Genomic DNA, 20,109 nt, shown 5'->3' on the forward strand with positions numbered 1-20,109 from the left:
CGGGTCCATAGCTAGTAGCTAGATGGCTTCTTCTCTCTCTTTGATTCTCAATACCATGCTCTCCTCGATGTTCTTGGAGATTTATTTTCAATGTAATGTTCTTTTGCAATGTGTTTGCCGCGATTCGATGAATTGTGTATTTATGATCAGATTATCTATGAATATTATTTGAGTCTTCTCTGAATTCTTATATGCATGATTTGATATCTTTGCAAGTCTCTCCGAATTATCGGTCTAGTTTGGCCTTCTAGATTGATTTTTCTTGCAATGGGAGAAGTGCTTAGCTTTGGGTTCAATCTTGCGGTGTCCTTTCCCAGTGACAGTAGGCCCAGCAAGGCACGTATTGTATTGTTGCCATCGAGGATAAATAGATGGGGTTTTCATCATATTGCTTGAGTTAATTCCTCTACATCATGTCATCTTACTTAATGCGTTACTTCGTTCTTTATGAACTTAATACTCTAGATGCATGCTGGATAGCAGTCGATGTGTGGAGTAATAGTAGTAGATGCAGAATCATTTCGGTGTACTTCACACAGACGTGATGCCTAGGTTCATGATCATTGCATTAGATATCGTCATAACTTTGCGCTCTTCTATCAATTGCTCGGCAGTAATTTGTTCACCCACCGTAATATTTGTTATCTTGAGAGAAGCCACTAGTGAAACCTATGGCCCCCGGGTCTCTTTTCCATCATATAAGTTCTCTTTTAAATCATACTAGTTTCCGATCTACTATTTTGCAATCTTTTACTTTCCGATCTATAAACCAAAAATATTTACTTTACCATTTATCTATCTCTATCAGATCTCACTTTTGCATGTAACCGTGAAGGGATTGACAACCCCATTTATCACGTTGGGTGCAAGTTGTTGATTGTTTGTGCAGGTATTTGGTGACTTGTGCGTTGTCTCCTACTGGATTGACACTTTGGTTCTCAAATTGAGGGAAATACTTACTCTACTTTGCTGCATCACCCTTTCCTCCTCAAGGGAAAAACCAGCGCAAGCTCAAGAGGTAGCAAGAAGAATTTCTGGCGCCGTTGCTGGGGAGATCTAAATCAAGTCAAGCCATACCAAGTACCCATCATAAACTCTTCTCTCTTGCATTACATTGTTCACCATTCGCCTCTCATTTTCCTTTCCCCCACTTCTAAAATGATTTTCAAAAAGATTTGCCTTTTCTTCGCCCCTCTTCCATTCATTTTTTTCGCTTGCTTCTTGTGTGCTTGTGTGTTGGATTGCTTGCTTTGTCACGATGGCTCAAGATAATACCAAATTGTGTGACTTTTCCAATAACAAAAACAATGATTTTATTAGACCTCCGATTGCTCCCACTACTAATGTTGAATCTTGTGAAATTAATGCCGCTTTGCTGAATCTTGTTATGAAAGATCAATTTTCTGCCTTCCTAGTGAAGGTGCCGCATCCCATCTAAACAATTTCGTTGATTTGTGTGCTATGCAAAAGAATAAAGATGTGGATAATGATATAGTTAAGTTAAAACTATTTCCATTCTCGCTTAGAGATCGTGCTAAAACTTTGTTTTCATCTTTACCTAAAAATAGTATTGATTCATTGAATAAGTGTAAAGACGCTTTCATCTCTAAGTATTTTCCTCCCGCTAAGATCATCTCCCATAGGAACGATATTATGAATTTTAAGCAACTTGATCATGAGCATGTTGCACAATCTTGGGAGAGGATGAAATTGATGATACGTAATTGCCCTACATATTGTTTGAATTTGTGGATGATTATACAAAAAATTTATGCCAGATTGAATTTTGCTTCTAGAAATCTTTTAGATTTGGCCGCGGAAGGCACTTTTATGGAAATTACTCTATGAGAGGCTACTAAGCTCCTAGATAATATCAAGGTTAATTATTCTCAATGGCACACCGAAAGATCCACTAGTAAAAAGGTTCATGCGACTGAAGAGATTAATGTTTTGAGTGGAAAGATGGATGAACTTACGAAATTATTTGCTAATAATAGTGTTTCTTCTGATCCTAATGATATGCCTTTGTCCACTTTGATTGAGAATAATAATGAATCTGTGGATGCAAATTTTGTTGGTGGGAACAATTTTGGTAACAACACGTATAGAGGCAATTTTAATCCTAGGCCGTTTCCTAGTATTTCCTCTAATAATTATGGTAATTCCTACAACAATTCTTATGGAAATTTTAATAAGATGCCCTCTGATTTTGAGAATAGTGTTAACGAATTTATGAGTTCGCAAAAGAATTTTAATGCTTTGATTGAAGAAAAATTTCTCAAGATTGATGATTTGGCTAGGAACGTGGATAGAATTTCTCTTGATGTTGATTCTTTGAAACCTAGATCTATCCCACCTAAGCATGATATCAATGAGTCTCTCAAATACATGAGAATTTCCATTGATGAGTGCAAAGAAAGAACCGCTAAGATGCGTGCAAAAAAAGATTGGTTTGTAAAATCGTGTTCTTCTAGTTTTCATGATAATAATGATGAAGATCTAAAAGTTATTGATGTGACTCCTATTGATTCTTTGTTTACCAATATTAATCTTGAAAAATATGGGACTGGAGATGAGTCAACTTTAGTTAAAAGGCGTCCCAATGATTCGTAGTTTTTAGATCTTGATGGAAAAATTGATAAATGTGAGATTGGAGAGGTCGAGACTTTAAGTAGCAATGAGCCCACTCTTTTGGATCTCAAGGATTTTAATTATGGTAATTTTTCTTTGATAGATTGTATTTCCTTGTTGCAATCCATGTTGAATTCCCCTCATGCTTATAATCAAAGCAAAGGTTTTTACTAAACATATCGTTGATGCTATGATCCAATCTTTTGAAGAAAAGCTTGAATTGGAAGTTTCTATCCCTAGAAAGCTCTTTGATGAGTGGAAACCTACTATTCAGATTAAGATTCAAGATTATGAGTGCCATGCTTTGTGTGATTTGTGTTCTAGCATTTCCACGATTCCAAAAACTTTATGCGATGTGTTAGGTTTTCGTGAATTTGATGATTGTTCTTTGAATTTGCATCTTGCGGATTCCACTATTAAGAAACCTATGGGAAGGACTAATGATGTTCTTACTGTTGCAAATAGGAATTATGTGCCCGTATATTTCATTGTTCTTGATATAGGTTGCAATCCTACATGTCCTATTATTCTTGGTAGACCTTTCCTTAGAACGATTGGTGCAATTATTGATATGAAAGAAGGAAACATTAGATTCCAATTTCCATTAAGGAAAGGCATGGAACACTTCCTAGGAATAAAATTAAATTTCCATATGAATCTATATGAGAGCCACATATGGATTGCATACCAAAGATGACAATACCTAGATGCATTCGCGTTTTTATGCCCAGCTAAGGGCGTTAAACAATAGCGCTTGTTGGGAGGCAACCCAATTTTATTTTTGTTCTTTGATTTTTGTTCCTGTTTAGTAATAAATAATTCATCTAGCCTCTGGTTATATTTTCTTTTATGTTTTAATTAGTGTTTGTGAAAAGTTGAACCTTTAGGATAGCTTACGGTGATAGTTGGGTTGATCCTGCTGAAAATCAAAAACTTTTTCACCCAGTAAATTAGTTTTAATAAGTCACGGAAACATGATTTTGATCTGATTCTTTTTTCTCTGGGTTGGTACACAAATTTCTCAGGCTTTCCTAATTTTCCCGGATTTTTGGAGTTACAGAAGTATTATAGAGTTACAGATTACTACAGACTGTTCTGTTTTTGACAGATTCTGTTTTTCACGTGTTGTTTGCTTATTTTGATGAATCTATGGGTAGTACCGGGGGGTATGAACCATGGAAAAGCTGGAATATAGTAGATATTACACAAATATAAATAAATAATAAGTTTGCAATAGTACCTTAAAGTGGTGATTTATTTTCTTATACTAACGGAGCTCATGAGATTTTCTGTTGAGTTTTGTGTTGTGAACTTTTCAAGTTTTGGGTAAGGATTTGATGGACTATGGAATAAGGAGTGGAAAGATCCTAAGCTTGGGGATGCCCAAGGCACCCCCAAGGTAATATTAAAGGACAACCAAAAGCCTAAGCTTGGGGATGCCCCAGAAGGAATCCCCTCTTTCGTCTTCGTCTATCGGTAACTTTACTTGAGGCTATATTTTTATCCACCACATGATATGTGTTTTGCTTGGAGCGTCTTGTATGATTTGAGTCTTTGCTTTTCAGTTTACCACAATCATCCTTGTTGTACACACCTTTTGGGAGAGACACGCATGAATCTTGATTTATTGGAATACTCTATGTGCTTCACTTCTATCTTTTGAGCTAGGCAATATTGCTCTAGTACTTCACTTATACCTTTTTAAAGCACTGCGGTGGCTTTATTTTATAGAAATTTATGAACTCTCATGCTTCACTTATATTATTTTGAGAGTCTTTTAGAACAGCATGGTAATTTTCTTTGGATATAAAATTATTCCTAATACGATGGGCATCCAAGGGGGGTATAATAAAAACTTCCATAAAAAGTGCATTGGATACTATGAGAAGTTTGATTATTTTTGATTGTTTTGAGATATGAAGATGGTGATATTAGAGTCATGCTAGTGGAGGAATTGTGAATATGAGAAATACTTGTGTTGAGGTTTGTGAGTCACGTAGCATGCAGATATGGTGAACCATTGTGTAACAAATTTGGAGCATGAAGTATCTCTTTGATTGTCATCCTTTGTGTGGAGGTCAGGATCTTGCGATGGTTAACTCCTACCAACCCTTCCCCTAGGAGCATGTGCATAGTACTTGGTTTTGATGACTTATAGATTTTTGCAATAAGTATGTGAGTTCTTTATGACTAATGTTGAGTCCATGGATTATACGTACTCTCACCCTTCCATCATTGCTAGCCTCTCTTGTGTCGCGCAACTTTCGTTGGTACCATACACCCACCATATACCTTCCTAAAAACAGCCACCATGACTACCTATTATGGCATTTCCATAGCCATTCCAAGATATATTGCCATGCAACTTTCCACTGTTCCGTTTATTATGACACGCTTCATCATTGTCATATTGTTTTGCATGATCATGTAGTTGACATCGTATCTGTGGCAAAGCCACCTTTCATAATTCTTTCATACATATAACTCTTGATTCATTGCACATCCCGGTACACCGCCGGAGGCATTCACGTAGAGTCATATTTTGTTCTAAGCATTGAGTTGTAATTTGTTCATACATATCACTCTTGATTCATTGCACATCCCGGTACCCTCGAAAGTTGTTGCGATCCCCTACACTTGTGGGTTATCAATGACAAGGTAGTACAAGTACCAATACCAAACTAACTTATAATCTTTTTACTCCTGGCCCTAGTGTTCGTCTGGTAGAAAATCTTGCAGAGGACCAGCTCCCGCTCCTTCTCTTGCTCCAGGTCCCCGAGGGGGTACTGGTGCAGACCCAGTTGGTCTTCTACTGGTCGAAGTTCTTGTTGGTGTGCAGCACAGAACCTTTTTGCTGCCCATCTGTCGGCCGTTGACCATCACCGGCAAGGTATTGCCGGTCTTGTGCCACATCGCGTGCATGCTGCACTCCGACTGTATCTTGCGACGCGTCCACGTGCCCCTTTTGAATGCCCTGGAATTGCGCTGGAAGAAATGCTTGGTTAGGCCACTCAGTGTGATACCTGAAGTATTGTCGAATACAGGTTTTAGTGTACGTAGTTGGCATTTTCATAACATCTCTGGCATGTTGCGGTCACTTGTTTCACTTTTTATTAACTATCAAATTGTAATTGCTTCACCAAGTCTGCGTCTAAAAAGAAAAATAGAGCTATAATCAAAGGAATACGTTTGTGCAAGTAGACGACCAATCGGTGTCTTACCTGGAAGTTTCTCAGGATGGGTGTAGCACATGCCGTGCTCGCTGTCGATGGTTGGTATGAACAAATAGATGAGAAGGTGAGATCTCGCGCTGTCAGCACTCACTTTGGCCTCAAGGTGCTCGATCAGCTCCTGATCTGTGGGATCCATGGAAGGAGGGAGTAGCTTTGAATAGCATTTGTATAGTAAAACGGGGCAAGACTCTCTCTTTGTGTGGTGTGAATAGTTTTATTTTTTTTCTTTTTCTTTTTGGTTGAGGGAAGTACGAATTGATTTGATACGTACAAGTACAATATTACTACGCGTTAGGCTTGTCCCTAAAATTCAACCCGCATCTTGTTATATCCCGAAAATTCAGATATCGTGCTCCCAAAACTGGCGCCTTCACAACCCGCGCCTTGCTATCCCGAAATTACAACGCGCGTGAAAACTCCCTCCAGCTGCCAAATCCCGACACACGAAATCCCCCTTCTAACCCTGAGCTGAAAGGGCCGCTAGTTCAAATCGGTGGGGGGTACTTTTGTAACACACCCTACATTTTGGACAAGCGCGTCCCTAAGTCATGGTTCACCCCCTCCCATCGCACCCTTTTCGCCATTCGAAATCCCAGGCCGCCATAACCTCTCCGCTCCAGCCGCGAAACCCCACCCTCCTCCGTCCACCACCTCACCACTGCCCAGCCGGAGCCTCTTCCCCGACAACGTCGTCCACCGCAACAGCTCGACGTCCCTCGTCCACCTCCCTGGATGAGGATCCTCGTCCATCTCGTTGTCCCGCCGGTTCAGCCGCCCGGTCCTCCACCTCCAAGGAGCTGCTCTGACGATCGCCTCATCTATCACGGCTGCTCCATCCCCACAACGCCGCCTTAACCTGCTCCATCGGAACCGCAGCATCCTCACCGACTCCTCGGACGAAGCCGAGGCCTACTCGGCGCCACCAAAGATGGTGTACACTCATCACATCGCACCTTCTCCTTAACTCGACCTCCCGGTGCTGACGGTGCTCCATCCCGGCCCCCATAGAGCGGCTACCTTGAAGCCGCTGTCGCGGGCGACATATCCATGGCGGCTCTCCCCCAGTGTGAGGCCCCTTCGGCGGCGGCGTCCATACCATCCGAATCTGTTGCTGCTGCTTCGGCTCTCGCTCGCTCGCTCGCGCTGCTGCTGCTGCTCCGGCTCTCACTCGATCGCTCGCTCACCCAGCTGCTGCTGCTCCGGCTCTCGCTCGCTCACTTGCTCGCTCGCGCTGCTGCTGCTGCTCTCCCCCTCGCTCGTGATGCTGCTCTGCTCCAATTTAGCCACACTTCAGTCGACTAATTCGACTTTTGGGTCAGTCAATTTTCAGGGGTTGGGGGGGCTTGCCGGAGTTAAGGAAGAACCACCCATAGCGGGGACGGGGGCTCACCGGAGAGGTACCCCACTATCTATCTTAGGGTTTAGGGTGGGGGCGAGGGGCCTAGAGGGCTGGCCGGGGCAGCGGCGGATCGGCGGTGGGGAGTTGTTTCGGGGCGGCGAGGCGGCGCTGGGGCCGGCGGTTCGGCCGGTGGTGGCTGGCAGCTCAGGGGGGTGCAGGTTGAAGATGAACTGCAGGCCCTCCCTAAACAACATGTCAAGTGCCTCTCTGCTACCATTGCGTTCAGTTTTGACAGTAACATTCAGATTCCACAGTAAATTTCAGTTTTGACAGTTAAGTTCAGAGTCAACAGTTTTTACCTCATCTGTTGTAGCCAGGTGGTTTTTGGTGATGTAAATTTTACATCTATTTTACATCATCTATTGGAGATTCTATTAGAATCCCACTTGAGATTGACAATGTTTGTCTTGTGCTGCTTCAGCCTTGACGTCTTACGGCTCACCGGAGCTGCTCCAACGATAGAACGATCCATCACAACAGAGCAGTGCCCTGGACGCCGTCTACAGATTCCTCAGATCTTCCTCCACACCTCCGACAGCCACCTCTGCCTCAACTGCTTCAGCGACCAACCCAATGATGCTGAGGTCTACACGGCTACGGCAAAGAGGTTGTACACTTGTTGCATCACTTATTACTATACATTCATGTCGATCCATTAGGGCTATTTTGGTTCAACGGAAAAACATAGCAATAGGGAATTTTCCAATGGCACTCTACTATTCAATTATTCATGCATTTTGTTGAAAGGAATGAAGCAAAACATCCACCTGGACCTACTTTTCAAAATCCTATGCATGAAAACAAGACCAAGTGCATTAGTGGCAGAATAACATTCTAACTGTACACGCTTTCATATGGTTTCACTTTATTTTGGCCATGTTACTTTGCATTCCTCTGCTCTTCCAATTCCTGTAAACCAAACACCCAACTTGACAGAAATCCTGTGTTTACAAATGCTCTATTTACCATGTGCATTCCTATCCTATACCGGTGTTTTCCCATCCCTGTGTTTTTAGAATCATGCAAGAGAAATGAGCCCTTACAGAATTACTTCAGTTACAGGTAGGTGTCAAAGGGAACTTTGTGTGGTTTGTCCTGCTCCTGCCACGACGCCGTCCACCTCACCTGAGCTGCTCCATCGACAGAAGCATCCACCAAACTAGACATCACGACTCCTGACCGTCTTTCGCCGCCTCAGATCTCCTTCCCTGCCGCCGCACCCACTGCAACGGCATCGCCATCATCGACTCAGCAGATGAACCTTAGGAGTACACGGGTCCACAAGAGAGGTCACACTCTTTTGTTTCTGCTTATCTTATGCATTGCTTAAAATTACCTGCTACTGTATCGTCCTGTTCACCTCTTGGACTCCAAGTCAGGTCCAAATTAATGTTCAAACTTGAGTTCTAAATTAGTTGTGGGGCACATATCGAGGCAGCAATGAATAGTATGTCTGTCTAATATCTGGTTCACCTAGGGTATGCCTATGTTGTTCATCTTGGGTGGGAAACAAGTAGTAAAGCAATCATCATCTGTCTTTTTATTAAATTAAAGCAATCATCGGCCTGCTATCATTATTTTTGGATCCATCCACTGGTTGTTACCATCACTCTAAATTTCTGCATGCTCTCCTTACATAATCTCACCATATTTTTTTTCGTATGCATGTCAGATATTGTACACAATCATGCTGAACATGTAGAGAAAAAGAGAAGAGTTTTGCGGCAATACAATGTCATGCAGACATCACTCCATGGTGGGTTCAATGGCAAACCCTCCTCACCCCTCTCCAGATTGTAATCCAGAGGAAGATATCTATTTTGAGACGGATTCAGATGCCGCTGACCACTCCTATTTTCCCCCCAAGGTGTTTGCTCTACCTTGGCATGATGATGTTAGTCATATCATGCATATGTTGCCTTGCAGTGCCTACTTTTGACATCATATATGTCATCTGCTTAGTTTAGACATGTTCTGTAATGCCACCTGTTTAGTTTCTATATCATATATGGGAATTATGCAGTCTCATGTCTTTTAGCTAGGCATAATAAATGTGGAATGTGAAATGCCATCCTGTTTAACCAGGCATCATATATTTGAATGATATCTTGCCCATCCTTTTCTTCATTACATTTCCATTTGTCGACAATGTTTGTACATTAAACTACTCTTCCTGTGAATCAGCCATTTGGGTGGGAGATGGAAAAATCTTGAGTGAAAGAAGGCCTTCAGAGCAGACAATGCTCCCTGTCGAAGCAGATCTCTTGTTGGGTCCTGATAGCTCCTTAGGGATGGATTCAGAGACAGATGACTAGTCCTATTCCCCCACTGAGGTGTATGCTCAAACTTGGCATGGTTATACTGCTCATATCATGCATATGGTGTCTTGCATTGCATAGTTTAGACATCATATACACAATATTCAACACCATGTTCTTAGTTCAGACATCATATCGAATGCCCTCTATTTAGCATATAAATCACATATGTAAATTAAATGATGCGATCATGATTACTTAGATAACATGTAGGTGAATTATGTCATGCAATCATGTTTAGTTATTAATCATACCTTTGAATTATGTTATGCTATGCTATCCAGTTTAGATAGACATCATATATGTGAAATTATGTCATGCTATCCGTTTTAGTTAAACAATATACATGTCAACTATTTCATGCCCTCTTTTTTCCACACTATCTATTGCATCTGTCTCTCATACAATGTCTGTACATTCAACTATGTTTCCTATTTATCTGCCATTTGAATTGGAGCGGGTGATGCAGTATCTAGCGGACTACAAACACGGTCTTCAAATAAAACAGTGCTACCTATTGGTGGAGATAGCACCCCGGTTGTACATGCACAAGAACCAGTCCTACCACACATAACCCAAACTCTCGCAGGTTGTACCCCTACTGCTATGGACAGAGAACCAGCTTCACCCAATCTAACCCCAACCCCAGCCGCTAGTAACCCAGTTCCTGTTGACACAGCACCATCTCCACCACAGAGCTCCCAAACAAGAGCAGTTAGTAAGGAAGCTCCGGTGCCCAAAGGGCCAGTACTATCACGGCGAACCCCAACTCCACCAGATAGTACGCCTATTCCTGTGGAGGAAGCACAATCAGCTAGTTGTAGTTTAGCATCTATCGCATTTGATGTTGTTAAATCGTATGTGCGTATCTTCCCATCCTGGAAATATTATACTGAAGATGAAGGAAAATGCCAGTTGCAGGTGTTTGTCCAGGAGTTATGTGTAAGTAATGTTATTCATGGAAATTACTTTGCTTTGTCCCATACATCCTACCTCCATGATGGTTATAATACATCAAATTTTCCCATTTTTCTCTATAGAGAAGGACCGATTTGGAAACTCGGGATGAGGTAACCTGTGCTAATACCTCTGCTATCTTCAAGAATGCTTGGCGGCAGTATCGGAATTACCTGAAGAAAACATACTTCACCGGCAAAGAAACTCATTAAATTCCCTTATGTTCTCCTAAGACATATTTACTAGACGATGACTGGGAACGCCTTGTTCTGTACTGGTCCCGAACCAAGAATGTGGTAAGGTCTATGAGCTCATTTTCTATTTTTAAGTATTATATTCTTGCATCTTACTGTACTCTGTTCATGTAGAACAAGTGCCTAAACCTGAAGAACAACTGTTCTAATTTAAGATTCCATTGCTATCATAGTTCAAAAAGCGCTAGGCGTTAATTGTGCGTTTTGCCACCGCCTTGCACTTTACTGACCAAAGCGCATGCTTATGCATAGTTATGCACAGATTAAGCGTAGTTATGTGCAATGCGTTTTGCCAACGCCTAGAGCCTAGGCGCGCTTAAGCGCTCGCTTAGGCGCGCATTTTTTAACTATGATTGCTTTGCTCTTGTATCACTGTGTTTACTCATACAAACTTATTTTTAAATTGAAGGATCCAATCGAAACTCCAATGGCACAGCAGGTATGTTCACGCATGTTTCTTTAATAGGTTTGCTCTTATCAATAGCTCTGTTGATTTCAATTCCAATTGTGTATATAGTTGACTTCTCATATCATGCACATTACTAGCATCACAATAGAGCCAATAGTGTTGTTGTACATGTAGACCCGTGGTACCCATCTGAAATCTTGTTGTGTCGTGTAGTTTCCCATGCTTTGTATTCTTTCACTGCTGCTTTGTCTTGAACTGATATGATTTGAACCGTGTCTCTATTTTGATTTGGCAAGACAATGCAGTGACCATAGGACATAGATATATGTTTGTTTGATGCTTTTATTATGTACTAGTACTTGGCAATAGAAGACTGGGTAGTTTAATCCTGTCCACCTTACTAATGAACTAGTTCACCGAAATGAGTTTCATATACTACTACATGCTAAACTTGTTATGTGTCTGCTTGTTTCTTCTTTTAGAATGCTGACAGAATATTGGGGAAGAGTGCCTTACTAAGCAATGGTAAAGGAAGTAATGCATATAAGGTTCAGGATAGTGACACATCCTTGTTGGTCTCCAACAAAGCTGATAAAATAGCTAAGGAAGACTATCTTGAAGACAGCGAGACAACCCCAAAGTCCTGTCTTGGTTTAGTGTTTGAGTTACTGGCCACTACCGCTTGCACAAGCTATTCAAACTCACTGTTTGAATCAGTTCGGTTTCTTGAGTCTCAACTACAAGCTGAAAGACATCAATCGGTTGTGCTGCGACAGGAAGCGAAAGGACTACGGAAGTCCCTGGAGCATTCAGATGCATACTTTCTGGTGCAACAGCAAGCGTTGGAGGATTTTAGCGCCAAACAAGACAAAGCTAATAAGCTTGCTAAGCTTATTGCCAGCATGGTGGATACCCAGGATAACGTTTCTTGAGCTCTTCTGAAGTTGTTTCAATTATGCTCTTGTTTTGCTGCCGCGTTTATTTGCACTGGTGGCCAATTTGGACGGCCAGTGTATGTCATATGCTGCTTTGTTCCCTATATTTGCACTGGTGGCGAACTTTGATGCCCAGTGGATGTAATATGTGTAATAGCGGTAATAGGCTAGCATTAATTGCTTGCTTATTTATTTCCTTATTGTTTTATTTAGTTGTTTGCTTGTAGTCACTGCAGTTCTTTTTCTGCGTTTTTCTAGTGGCCACAATAGCATATTTTTGGTAACTAGGACAAAATAATCATGGGAACACACGGACTATTGTAACCATGGGCCTCCTGCGGGCCATATGATCCATGGGCCTTCTACGGGCCATAGGATCCATTGGCCTTCTATCCGGGCCGTAGGGTCCATGGGCCTTCTATGGGCCGTAGGGTCCATGAGCCTTCTACAGGCCGTACGATCCATGGGCCTCCTACTGGCCGTATGATCCATGGGCCTCATACGGGTCGTAGGATCCATGGGCCTTCTACGGGGTGTGATACGTCTCCAACGTATCTATAATTTTTTGATTGTTCCATGCTATTATATTACCCCTTTTGGATGTTTATGGGCTTTATTATACACATTTATATCATTTTTGGGACTAACCTACTAACCTGAGGCCCAGCCTGTATTGCTGTTTTTTTTGCCTATTTCAATATTTTGAAGAAAAGGAATATCAAACGGAGTCCAAACAGAATGAAACCTTCGGGAGCGTGATTTTTGGAACGAACATGATCCAGAGGACTTGGAGTGCAAGTCAAGAAGCAGCCAGGTGTCCACGAGAGGGTAGGGCGCCCCCCCTATAGGGCGCGCCCCCTGTCTCATGGGCCCCTCGGGCGGCCACCGACGTACTTCTTCCTCCTACATAAGCCAACGTACCCCTAAAACATCCAGTGAGCCAACGAAACACAATTTCCACCGCCGTAACCTTCTGTATCCGTGAGATCCCATCTTGGAGCCTTCGTCGGCGCTCTGCCGGAGGGGGAATCGACCATGGAGGGCTTCTACATAAACACCATAGCCCCTCCGATGAGTTGTGAGTAGTTTACCACAGACCTACGGGTCCATAGTTATTAGCTAGATGGCTTCTTCTCTCTTTTTGGATCTCAATACAATGTTCTCCCCCTCTCTTGTGGAGATCTATTCGATGTAAACTCTTTTTGCGGTGTGTTTGTCGAGATCCGATGAATTGTGGGTTTATGATCAAGTTTATCTATGAGAAATATTAATCTCCTCTGAATTCTTTTATGTATGATTGAGTTATATTTGCAAGTCTCTTCGAATTATCAGTTTGGTTTGGCCTACTAGATTGATCTTTCTTGCAATGGGAGAAGTGCTTAGCTTTGGGTTCAATCTTGCGGTGTCCTTACCCAGTGACTGCAGGGGTTGCAAGGCACGTATTGTATTGTTGCCACTGAGGATAAAAAGATGGGGTTTATATCATATTGCATGAGTTTATCCCTCTACATCATGTCATCTTGCTTAAGGCATTACTCTATTCTTATGAACTTAATACTCTAGATGCAGGCAGGAGTCAATCGATGTGTGGAGTAATAGTAGTAGATGCAGGCAGGAGTCGGTCTACTTGTTGTGGACGTAATGCCTATATACATGATCATGCCTAGATAATCTCATAATTATTTGCTTTTCTATCAATTGCTCAACAGTAATTTGTTCACCCACCGTAATACTTATGCTATCTTGAGAGAAGCCTCTAGTGAAACCTATGGCCCCAGGGTCTATCTCTTATCATATTTGCTTACAATCTACTTTTATTTGCATCTTTACTTTTTGCATCTATATTATAAAATACCAAAAATATATTTATCTTATCATACTATCTCTATCAGATCTCACTTTCGCAAGTGGCCGTGAAGGGATTGACAACCCCTTTATTGTGTTGGTTGCGAGTTCTTTGTTTGTTTGTGTAGGTGCGTGGGACTTTCGAGGATCCTCCTACTGGATTGATACCTTGGTACTCAAAAACTGAGGGAAATACTTACGCTACTATTGATGCATCACCCTTTCCTCTTCAAGGAAAACCAACGCAAGCTCAAGACATAGCAAGAAGGATTTCTGGCGCCATTGCCGGGGAGGTCTTCGCTCAAGTCAAGACATACCAAGTACACATCACAAACTCATCTCCCTCGCATTTACATTATTTGCCATTTGCCTCTCGTTTTCCTCTCCCCCACTTCACCCTTGCCGTTTTATTCGCTCTCTCTTTCCCAATCTTCTCCTCCTCTCTTTCGCTTGCCTTTTTCTGTTTGCTTGTGTGCCTGTTTGTCCTTATGGATTTGCCTAAGAGTACCGACCACCTTCTTAGAAGGTTGGAAGAGATTGAATCAAATATTAGAAGCTTTATGAATTTGCAATTTGAGCATAATAATTTCTTCAGAAAAGAGCTTAAGGAACTAAAAGATTTTTTGGGGTTTATGAACAAAGAGCTTGATGATATGAATAAAGAATTTTATGGTGTGGACTGTCAAATTGCCCGGCTTGAAAATGCTATAGCCAAAATTTCTGATAAGCAAGCCACCTTAGTCAATAATATGTCCGCCAACCAGAAAAGTTAGATGAAAATAACAATGAGGATCTTAAAGCGTCTCCTATTAGATCTTTGTTTTGTAATATGAATCTTGATAATTGTGGGACTGATGATGAGTCAACTTTACCTAGAAGGCTTCCCAAGAATTCGGAGTTTTTAGATCTTGGTGCTAAATTTGGTAAAAGTGGGATTGGAGAGGTCATGACTTTAAATAGCATTGAACCCACTATCTTGGATTTCAAGGAATTTGATTATGATAATTGTTCTTTAGAAGGTTGTATTTCCTTGTTGCAATCCGTTGTTAATTCTCCTCATGCTTATAGTCAAAATAAAGCTTTTACCAAACATATCGTTGATGCCTTGATGCAATCTTATGATGAAAAACTTAATTTGGAAGTTTCTATACCTAGAAAACTTAATGATGAGTGGGAACCTACTACAAAGATTAGAATTAAAGATCATGAGTGTTTTGCTTTGTGTGATTTGGGTGCTAGTGTTTCCACGATTCCGAAAACTTTATGTGATATTCTAGGTTTCCATGATCTTGATGATTGCTCTTTAAATTTGCACCTTGCGGATTCCACCATTAAAAAGCCAATGGGAAGGATCAATGATGTTCTCATTGTTGTAAATAGAAATTTGGTGCCCGTAGATTTTATCATTCTTGATATAGATTGCAATCTTTCTTGCCGTATTATTCTTGGTAGACCTTTCCTTAGAACGATTGGCGCGATTATTGAGATGAAGGAAGGGAATATTAGATTCAAATTTCCATTAAAGAAAGGCATGGAGCACTTTCCAAGAAAGAAAGTCAAATTACCTTATGAATATATCATGCGAGCTACTTATGAATTTAGTGCCAAAGATGCCACTACTTAGATCTATCTTCGCTTTTATGTCTAGATAGGGGCGTTAAACGATAGCGCTAGTTGGGAGGCACCCCAATTTTCTTTGTGTTTTTTGTCTTTGTTATTGTTTAGTAATAAATCTTGCATCTAACTCCTGTTTAGATGTGTTTTTATCTGTTAATTAGTGTTTGTGCCAAGTAGAACCTATAGGATAACCTATGATGATAGTTGATTTGATTCTGCTGAAAAACAGAAACTTTGCACGCACAAATTTAGTTTTGTTAAATCACAGGAACGTGATTTTGCGTTGATTCTTTTTGCTGCTGATCAATAGACAAATTTTCCAGGACTTCCTATTTTGTTAGGATTTTCAGATTTCCATAAGTTTGCGTTAGTTACATATTGCTACAGACTGTTCTGTTTTTGACAGATTCTGTTTTTCGTGTGTTGTTTGCTTATTTTGATGCATCTATGGCTAGTAAAATAGTTTATAAACCATAGATAAGTTGGAATACAGAAGGTTTAACACCAAACTAAATAAAGAATGAGTTCATTACAGTACCTTATGTGGTGGTTTTGTTTTCTTTCACTAACGGAGCTTATAAGATTTCCTGTTGAGTTTTGTGTTGTGAAGTTTTCAAGTTTTGGGTAAAGCTTTTATGGACTATGGGATAAGGAGTGGCAAGAGCCTAAGCTTGGGGATGCCCATGGCACCCCAAGATATTCAAGGATAGCCAAAAGCCTAAGCTTGGGGATGCCCCAGGAAGGCATCCCCTCTTTCGTGTTCGTTCATTGGTAACTTTACTTGGAGCTCTATTTTTATTTGCCACATGATATGTGTTTTGCTTGGAGCGTCGTGTATTATATTAGTCTTTGCTTTTTAGTTTACCACAATCATCCTTTCTGTACACACCTTTTGGGAGAAGCCCACTTGATTAGAATTTACTAGAATACTCTTTGTGCTTCACTTATATCTTTTGAGCTTGATAGTTTTTGCTCTAGTGCTCCACTTATATCTTTTAGAGCACGGTGGTGACTTAATTTTGAAAAAATTGCTAGTCTCTCATGCTTCACTTATATCTTTTTGAGAGTCTTTAAGAACAGCATGGTATTTTCTATGGTTACAAATTTGGTCCTAGAATGATGAGCATCCAAGTTGGGTATAATAAAAACTATCATAGAAAGGAATTGGATGCTATGATCAATTTGATGCTTGATAATTGTTTTGAGATATGGAGGTAGTGATATTAGAGTCATGCTAGTTGAGGTGATTATGAAAAATACTTGTGTTGGGGTTTGTGATTCCCGTAGCATGCACGTATGGTGAACCGCTTTGTGATGAAGTTGGAGCACAATTTTATTTATTGATTGTCTTCCTTACGAGTGGCGGTCGGGGACGAGCGATGGTCTTTTCCTACCAATCTATCCCCCTAGGAGCATGCGCGTAGTGCTTTGGTTTTTGATTACTTCTAGATTTTTGCAACAAGTACATGAGTTCTTTTGACTAATGTTGAGTCCATGGATTATACGCATCTCACCCTTCCACCATTGCTAGCCTCTCTTGTGCCGCGCAACTTTCGCCGGTACCATACACCCACCATATACCTTCCTCAAAACATCCACCATACCTACCTATTATGGCATTTCCATAGCCATTCCGAGATATATTGCCATGCAACTTTCCACCGTTCCGTTCAGATGACACGCATTACTTTTGTCATATTGCTCTTTGCATGATCATGTAGTTGACATCGTATTTGTGGCAAGGCCACCTTCATAATGTTCATACATGTCGCTCTTGATTCATTGCATATCCTGGTACACCGCCGGAGGCATTCATATAGAGTCATATCTTGTTCTAGCTTTGAGTTGTAAATCCATAAAAGTGTGATGATCTTCATTATTAGAGCATTGTCCTAGTGAGGAAAGGATGATGAAGACTATGATTCCCCCACAAGTCTGGATGACACTTCGGACTTTACAAAAAGAAAAAAAAGGAGAAAGGCCAAAAAAAGAGAAAGGCCAAAGAAAAAAAGAAAAAAAAGGAAAAAAAAAGAAAAGAAAAAAAATGAGAGAAAAAGAGAGAAGGGACAATGCTACTATCTCTTTTTCCACACTTGTGCTTCAAAGTAGCACCATGATCTTCATGATAGAGAAGTATCATATGTTGTCACTTTCATATACTAGTGGGAATTTTTCATTATAGAACTTGGCTTGTATATTCCAATGATAGGCTTCCTCAAAATGCCCTAGGTCTTCGTGAGCAAGCGAGTTGGATGCACACCCACTCAGTTTCTTTTGTTGAGCTTTCATATATTTATAGCTCTTGTGCATCCATTGCATGGCAATACCTACTCACTCACATTGATATCTATTAATGGGCATCTCCATAGCCCGTTGATACACCTAGTTGATGTGAGACTATCTTCTTTTTTTTGTCTTCTCCACAACCACCATTCTATTCCACATATAGTGTTATGTCTATGGCTCACGCTCATGTATTGCGTGAAAGTTGAAAGAATTTGAGATTATTAAAGTATGTTTGGCTTGTCATCGGGGTTGTGCATGACTAAATACTTTGTGTGATGAAGATAGAGCAACAACCAGACTATATGATTTTGTAGGGATAACTTTCTTTGGCCATGTTATTTTGAGAAGACATGATTACTTTGATTAGTATGCTTGAAGTATCAATATTTTGATGTTAATATGAACTTTTATTTTGTATCATTTGGATCTGAACATTCATGCCACAATAAAGAAAAATTACATTGAGAATTATGCTAGGTAGCATTCCACATCAAAAATTCCATTTTTATCATTTACCTACTCGAGGATGAGCAGGAATTAAGCTTGGGGATGCTTGATACGTCTCCAACGTATCTATAATTTTTGATTGTTCCATGCTATTATATTACCCCTTTTGGATGTTTATGGGCTTTATTTTACACATTTATATCATTTTTGGGACTAACCTACTAACCGGAGGCCCAGCCCTTATTGCTGTTTTTTTGCCTATTTCAGTATTTCGAAGAAAAGGAATATCAAACAGAGTCCAAATAGAATGAATTATTCCATTGGGCCGTTTACCACCCAAGTTATCTTTCGGCCTTCTCAGGGCCCATTTATTCTTGGGCTCATTTGCAGCTTTCGGTTACATACGGCCCATTACTGTCATTTTCTGCTTGTGGGCCAAATTCAGCCCGTCGTTACAGTCGGCCCGTTTGTGGACCGTTAATACGTTGGGCCGGTTTCATGTCAAAAAAACCAGTTGGGCTGTTTTCATAGAGTTATCAAATACAGCCTATTAACGGCCCGTTATGGTCCACGAATAGTACGGCCCATGATTGGCGAAATGATGATACACCCTGCTACGTCTTGAGATTGCGTTGGTTTTCCTTGAAGAGGAAAGGGTGATGCAGCAATAGTAGCATAAGTATTTCCCTTAGTTTTTGAGAACCAAGGTATCAATCCAGTAGGAGGCTCCTCAAAAGTCCCACGCACCTACACAAACAAACATAGCATAAGTATTACAGTGGGTAAACAAATTACTGTCGAGCAATTGATAGAAAAGCGAATAATTATGAGATTATCTAGGCATGATCATGTATATAGGCATCACGTCTGCAACAAGTAGACCGACTCCTGCCTGCATCTACTACTATTACTCCACACATCGACCGACTCCTGTCTACATCTAGAGTATTAAGTTCATAAGAACAGAGTAACGCCTTAAGCAAGATGACATGATGTAGAGGGATAAACTCATGCAATATGATACAAACCCCATCATTTTATCCTTGATGGCAACAATACAATACGTGCCTTGCAACCCCTGCTGTCACTGGGTAAGGACACCACAAGATTGAACCCAAAGCTAAGCACTTCTCCCATTGAAAGAAAGATCAATCTAGTAGGCCAAACCAAACTGATAATTCGAAGAGACTTGCAAAGATAACTCAATCATACATAAAAGAATTCAGAGGAGATTCAAATATTTCTCATAGATAAACTTGATCATAAACCCACAATTCATCGGATCTCGACAAACACACCGCAAAAAGAGTTTACATTGAATAGATCTCCACAAGAGAGGGGGAGAATATTGTATTGAGATCCAAAAAGAGAGAAGAAGCCATCTAGCTAATAACTATGGACCCATAGGCATGTGGTAAACTACTCACAACTCATTGGAGGGGCTATGGTGTTGATGTAGAAGCCCTCCATGGTCCATTCCCCCTCCGGCAGAGCGCCGGCGAAGGCTCCAAGATGGGATCTCGCGGATAGAGAAGGTTACGGCGGTGGAAATTGTGTTTCGTTGGCTCACTAGATGCTTTTGGGGTACGTAGGCTTATATAGGAGGAATAAGTACGTCGGTGGCCGCCCGAGGGGCCCACAAGACAGGGGGCGCGCCCTATAGGGGGGTGCCCTACCCTCTCGTGGCCGCCTCGGCTGCTTCTTGACTTGCACTCCAAGTCATCTGGATCATGTTTGTTCCAAAAATCACGCTCCCGAAGGTAGGCCACTAGTAGTTT

This window comes from Triticum dicoccoides, chromosome 5B (genome assembly GCF_002162155.2).
Source record: "Triticum dicoccoides isolate Atlit2015 ecotype Zavitan chromosome 5B, WEW_v2.0, whole genome shotgun sequence".
NCBI classification, from domain to species: Eukaryota; Viridiplantae; Streptophyta; class Magnoliopsida; order Poales; family Poaceae; genus Triticum; species Triticum dicoccoides.